At 39.5% G+C, this 6,248-nt stretch overlaps 1 protein-coding gene across 1 annotated transcript in view; it reads right to left on the bottom strand.

The window, feature by feature from the left end:
• Window positions 1-790, bottom strand: part of LOC147640397 (uncharacterized) — a 10,984-nt gene extending 10,194 nt beyond the window's left edge. The window contains exon 1 of the mRNA XM_086825256.1: window positions 735-790. The gene's annotated coding sequence lies outside the window, so the exon portion shown is untranslated. The remainder of the gene's footprint in view (window positions 1-734) is intronic.
• Window positions 791-6,248: the final 5,458 nt, after the last annotated feature.

Below are 6,248 nucleotides of genomic sequence, written 5' to 3'. Positions count from 1 at the left end.
TCCTCTATATATATATATATATATATATATATTTATTCTATATAAATAAATCTTTTATTTAAAACAAAACAATCCAAATCTTTATCAAACATTAATCAAAAGTCATCAGTCTTTGACTTTTTAGGAAGGTTTTGAATTGATGTTTATATTACGTTGAATCATTAATTATAAAACAATTCATTACAACATGCATGTTCCCCATGTAGAGGACACATACTGTGCCAACTTTCATAAAGAAATTTGTTCTTGAAGGCGTGCATGTCAATAATTCAAGCATAAGAGGTATGAGGGGCAATGCAATGCAAAAGGGATTTGGTCCCATGGGCTTCTCAGGTACCACAACAAAAACCAAGACAGTGATCGATCGTTTCCTTCTACCATGGCGAAGGGGCTGCCATTGGCCACATCGTTGACATCAAGCCGTTCATGTGAATAGCCTCCTCTCCCATCCATGAATGCATCGAGTTCAAGGTATAGATAAATATATATAATACATTTTGTTTGAAATCTTTAGGTAGTCCTCTATATATATATATATATTCTATATAAATAAATATTTTATTTAAAACAAAACAATCCAAATCTTTATCAAACATTAATCAAAAGTCATCAGTCTGACTTTTTAGGAAGGTTTTGAATTGATGTTTATATTAGGTTGAATCATTAATTATAAAACAATTCATTACAACACTCATGTATACAATTGCATCGAGTTCAAGGTAGCAGCGCAGTACCAGTTCTGGTTTGCACTTGGAGGAGGCAAAGGCGGTCAAGGAGCTGGAGGAGGCGAAGGCACGACCACGTGGAGCTCAAAGCTAGCAAACTGAGGTGCCTGGCATACATAGAATAACCAAAATTTTTAAAAATTTGAAGGCTAGCCAAAATGCAACGACTTTTTCTCAATCATTTTTTAATTAAAAAACCCAAATTATTCTACACTTTCTCTCTCTCTCTCTCTTTTTTTTTTTTTGAAATATGTACTCTACTATTTACATTATCATGACTCACCTATAACCCATGAGTCAGAGATGATAATCTCTCTCTCTCTCTCTCTCTCTCTCTCTCTCTCTCTCTCTCTATATATATATATATATATATATATATATATATATATATATGTGTGTGTGTGTGTGTGTGTGTGTGTGTGTGTGTGTGTGTGTATAACAAAACACGTGGAGGGAGGGCCAGTCTCCCTTAAGCTTCTAAATGAAAATTTATGCTTAAGAAAATATATAATTTTAATATTTAAATATCCATTTTTAAGTTTTACATTCTTACTCTACAAAGAGGAAAAATATTTAATAGACTATTCACTTCAAAAATGTAATCTAGAATATTAAAAATATTTAATAGACTATTCACTTATAAATGAAAAATTATGCTTAAGAAAATATATAATTTAAATATTTAAATATCCATTTTTAAGTTTTACATTCTTACTCTACAAAGGCGGTCGAGGAGCTCGAGGAGGCAAAGGCACGACCACGTGGAGCTCAAAGCTAGCAAACTGAGGTGCCTGGCATACATAGAATAACCAAAATTTTTAAAAATTTGAAGGCTAGCCAAAATGCAACCACTTTTTCTCAATCATTTTTTAATTAAAAAACCCAAATTATTCTACACTTTCTCTCTCTCTCTCTCTCTCTCTCTATATATATATATATATGTGTGTGTGTGTGTGTGTGTGTGTGTGTGTGTAACAAAACACGTGGAGGGACGACCAGTCTCCCTTAAGCTTCTAAATGAAAATTTATGCTTAAGAAAATATATAATTTTAATATTTAAATATCTATTTTTAAGTTTTACATTCTTACTCTAAAAAGAGGAAAAATATTTAATAGACTATTCACTTCAAAAATGTAACCTAGAATATTAAAAATATTTAATAGACTATTCACTTATAAATGAAAAATTATGCTTAAGAAAATATATAATTTTAATATTTAAATATCCATTTTTAAGTTTTACATTCTTACTCTACAAAGAGGAAAAGTTCAGTAAAGTTCCACAACAACAAAAATGTCAAATCTGGCTGGCTTATATATTAGTAACATTCTATCGTATAATAAGTTTCTTCAAATTGATGACATATCTCCAAATTATTCGATTAAATTTTTACTGAAAACATACAATTCTTTCGAATAAAACGTATAATTCAAATCTCTCTCTCTCTCTCTCTCTCTCTCTCTCTCTCTCTCTCTCTCTATATATATATATATATATATATATATATATATATATATATATATAAGTTTCTAAATGTCCACCACCATGCGTTGACGTAGAGGCGGCAGAGAGAGAGAGAGAGAGAGTAAAATGATTTTGGATTTTTAAAATAAAAAGTGATTTATTTTGTTGTATATATATATATAATATATATATACATATGGCTCCTTCTCTCTCTCTCTCCCTCTCTCTCTCTCTCTCTCCCTCTCTCTCTCTCTCTACCGCCTCTACGTCAACGCGTGGAGAAACATGTGATGCATGCATCATCTCCCCCCCCCTCTCTCTCTCTCTCTCTCTCTATCTACCGCCTCTACGTCAATATATTATATATATATAACAAAATAAATCACTTTTTATTTTAAATCATTTTACTCTCTCTCTCTCTCTCTATCGCCTCTACGTCAACGCGTGGGGATGCATGCATCATCTCCCTCCCCCCTCTCTCTCTCTCTACCGCCTCTACGTCAACGCGTGGAGAAACATGCCATGCATGCATCATCTCCCTGCCTCCCTCCCTCCCTCTCCCTCCCTCTCTCTCTCTCTTTCACCTTTACGTAGAGGCTTGGAGTCGCCTTCTTGCAAGTAAACGCAGAGAGCTTCTCAGCATTTCTGGGCAAAGCTCTTAGCATTTCTGAGCGCGGTGGTGGAATCTACGTCGAGGCTTGGAGTCGGCTTGCAGCTTCTCACTGTTTCTGGGCACGGTGGTGGAATCTACGTCCAGGCTGGCTGCAGGCTTGGAGTCGGCTTACAGAGAGCTTCTCACTGTTTCTGGGCGTGGTGGTGGACATGCATGCATCATCTCCCTCCCTCCCTCTCTCTCTCTCTCTCTCTCTCTCTCTCTCTCTCTCTCTCTCTCTCTCTCTCTCTCTCTCTCTCTCTCTCTCTGCCGCCTCTACGTCCAGGCTTGGAGTCGGCTTGTGTTTCTGGTTTTGTGTTTGGTCTTTGAGGACTTGGTCTTTGAGTGAGTCCAGAAAGCTAGCTCTCAGCATTTCAGAGCTCTCTGGACTCACTCAAAGACCAAGTCCTCATAGAGAATGTCTCTTTCAATCTTTTTCTCTTCTCTCCTCCATAGCAGCGCCCCTCCCTGCCTCCCTACCTGCCCTTCGCGCCTCCCCACTCTCATGTAAGCACCTTCACAATCACCACCTTCACAATCTGTTTGCATGCAACACAGAGGAACTGTTGTTGCATGCAAACAGAAGAGTTGTTGTTGTTGTTGGAAGAGGCCATGGGGGCTGTGGGCGGCTCCGTCTTCCATCTCATCAAGGGCATGGAGAACTCGCCCAGATGCGCCAAATGGGCTATGGACCCGACGCTGCAACCCGACAGTATGCCAATTATCACAGGTTCGTTTCATTGAATCACTGCTTCATGTTTTACATTATTATATGGCGCGCGCAGGTGCATCCAAAGGGATCGGACTGGAGACAGTACGGGTACTGGCACTGCGAGGCGCCCGGGTGGTGCTGGCCGTTAGGAATGTTAGAGGGGGAGGACAGATGAAGCACGTGATTAACTCCTTTTATCGATGCTGAGTACTCACAATTAATGATCATGCACAAACAGCAAACTGTGCAGGTAGAGCTAGAAGCGACCTGGAGGTGATGAAGACTCGAATGCCACGCGAGGTGAAGTGCCGCACGCTACCCTCAGGCGATAACGATGACAACTGGAACAGCAGGCAACCTGATGAAACGACTGGAAGTGATTGGACCCGGACGCCGCGCTGGAGGAGTGGGTATTTTCAAATCCAAGCGTGAACGTCACGCTTGCAAGGAGGAGGGAGTATTTTGAAATAGGCCCCCCTCCTTTGCCCACGTGGAGGGAGGGCCAGTCTCCCTTAATCCTATATAGATTTTGTTTCTACCTATTTTGGCTTAGAGAGAGAAAATGTTTTAGAGAGAGATTATTCAGTTTTTAGATATTTTTGGATAGAAAAATATCTCTTCTTATTAAAATAAATTCTCCCGAAACAAAAGTTAAAAAAAATTCAGAAGGTGCATTAGAAATAAATTATAATCTGTTCAAAAGGCCTTAGCCTAAGGGTCCAGATTTTCTGAAAATTTTAGATTAAGGTTTTGAGGGGCCAATCAGATTAATCCAAATGTAGGGAAGAGATAAATTGAAGAAATAAAGAAAAATCCCCCAAAAATGAGTAAATACTCACATAAGATGAAGAGTGGACTAAGGACCAAAAGAAATACTAAAAAAATGAATTTTTGACACCTCAAAGTGGAGGCGCCTATTTCATATGTATGGTGGAGTTTTAAACTCTCAAATGTTGAGATATTTCATCTTTCCTCTCTCCTAATTCAAGTCTAGTTCTAAAAAGTAAGCTAAACTGACCCAAAAATGGTCAAAAATTGACCAAACTAATCTGGAAAATTCTAGAATCGGTTTGCTTGGTTAGAGACTCACTTTTTCCTATAAATAGAAGCCACTTTCAGCCCAGTTGCCAAGATGGCAATAGTGAGAGTTGTCATAGCAGTGGCTGCATCAAAGCAATGGTCTTTACATTAGATGGATGTAAAGAATGCATTCTTGCATGGGGATTTGCAGGAAGAGATGTATATGTTGCAGCCACACCTTGTTATGAGGATGTGAGTCACCTCGAGCATGTTTGCAGGTTGAAGAAAACCTTGTATGGCTTAAAACAAGCACCAAGAGCATGGTCTGACAAGATTTCTGAATATCTTGTCACTATTGGCTTTCATGTAGCCAATGCAGATTTCTCGCTGTATGTGAGACACAGTGATAGAGGGATTGTTCTTGTTGTCATCTATGTAGATGACTTGATCATTATGGGACTTGATCATTATGGGGGACCATGATGCAGAGGTCTTTGATGTAAAGATCTTGCTTAGACAGAAGTTTGAGATGAAGGATCTGGGGGAGCTCAGATATTTCTTGGGCATTGAGGTGATTAGGTCACCACATGCTATTGGATTACTGCAGAGACAATATGGCTTGGACATGTTGTCCAAGTATGGTATGACAGGCTGTAAGCCCATTTCAGTGTCATTGGATCAGAATAGCAAGTTGAGTGCAGATTCAAGAGAGATTTTGGAGGATCTTACTATGTATAGGCACATAGTAGGAAGCTTGATCTACATGACGATCACTAGGCCAAATTTGAGCTATGATGTTGGATTAGCGAGTCAGTTTATGCAGGTTCCTCGGAAGCCACATTTGGATGCATTGAGACGCATACTGAGGTATGTGAGGTCTACTTTGCATTGTAGACTATTTTATGAAAGTGGGACACAGATATGTGTACATGGGTACAGATATGTGTACATGGGTACATAGATGCTGATTTGGCTTGTAGTATCTCAGATAGAAGATCTACTAGTTGCTTCATGTTTTCTTTGGGGAGTGCTGCTGTGACTTGGAGCAGCAAGAAGTAGCCTCCTGCGGTTGCTCTATCCAGTACAGAGGCTGAGTACAAAGGTAGTTTGGTTAAGAAAACTACTTGCAGATTTGGGTCTATCAATGGATAGATAAGTTGTCATTTTCTGTGACAACATTAGCAGTATACATGTGGCTAGGAACCTAGTTTTTCATGCTCGCACAAAGCATATAGAGGTCCACTACCATTTTGTCAGAGAGAAGGTTTTGGCAAGAGACGTTGACCTTGTTTATGTCAGCACACAGGATCAAGTCGCTGACATCTTCACCAAAGCATTGGGTACAGAGAAGCTCCGCAGATTCAGGGCTTTGCTTGGTGTACATGAGATGGAGTTGAGCTCGAGGGGGAGTGTTGAGATTTCAAGCTCATCTAGTGAGGCGGTGGACACTGATGACCCGCCTGGGGGATAGGCCCCACACTTACACCACTGGCATGGTTGGTGAGATCATGGGTGATATGCGGCCAGTGGGATGACAGGCTGTGTGACAGCCATTCTAGAGACTGGCATAGTTATAGCGCCAGCTCATTTCGTTGGGTTTACACTATAGAGAACCCTAGTATGTATTTGGTTGAGTACCTTTTCATATTGTGTGTACTCTTATCTTTGTATATT

This window comes from Cibotium barometz, chromosome 3 (genome assembly GCF_041138505.1).
Source record: "Cibotium barometz isolate CiBa-2024 chromosome 3, ASM4113850v1, whole genome shotgun sequence".
Lineage (NCBI taxonomy): Eukaryota > Viridiplantae > Streptophyta > Polypodiopsida > Cyatheales > Cibotiaceae > Cibotium > Cibotium barometz.
Note: the sequence above shows the minus strand (reverse complement) of the source record. Positions and strands in the feature narration are given on the sequence as shown.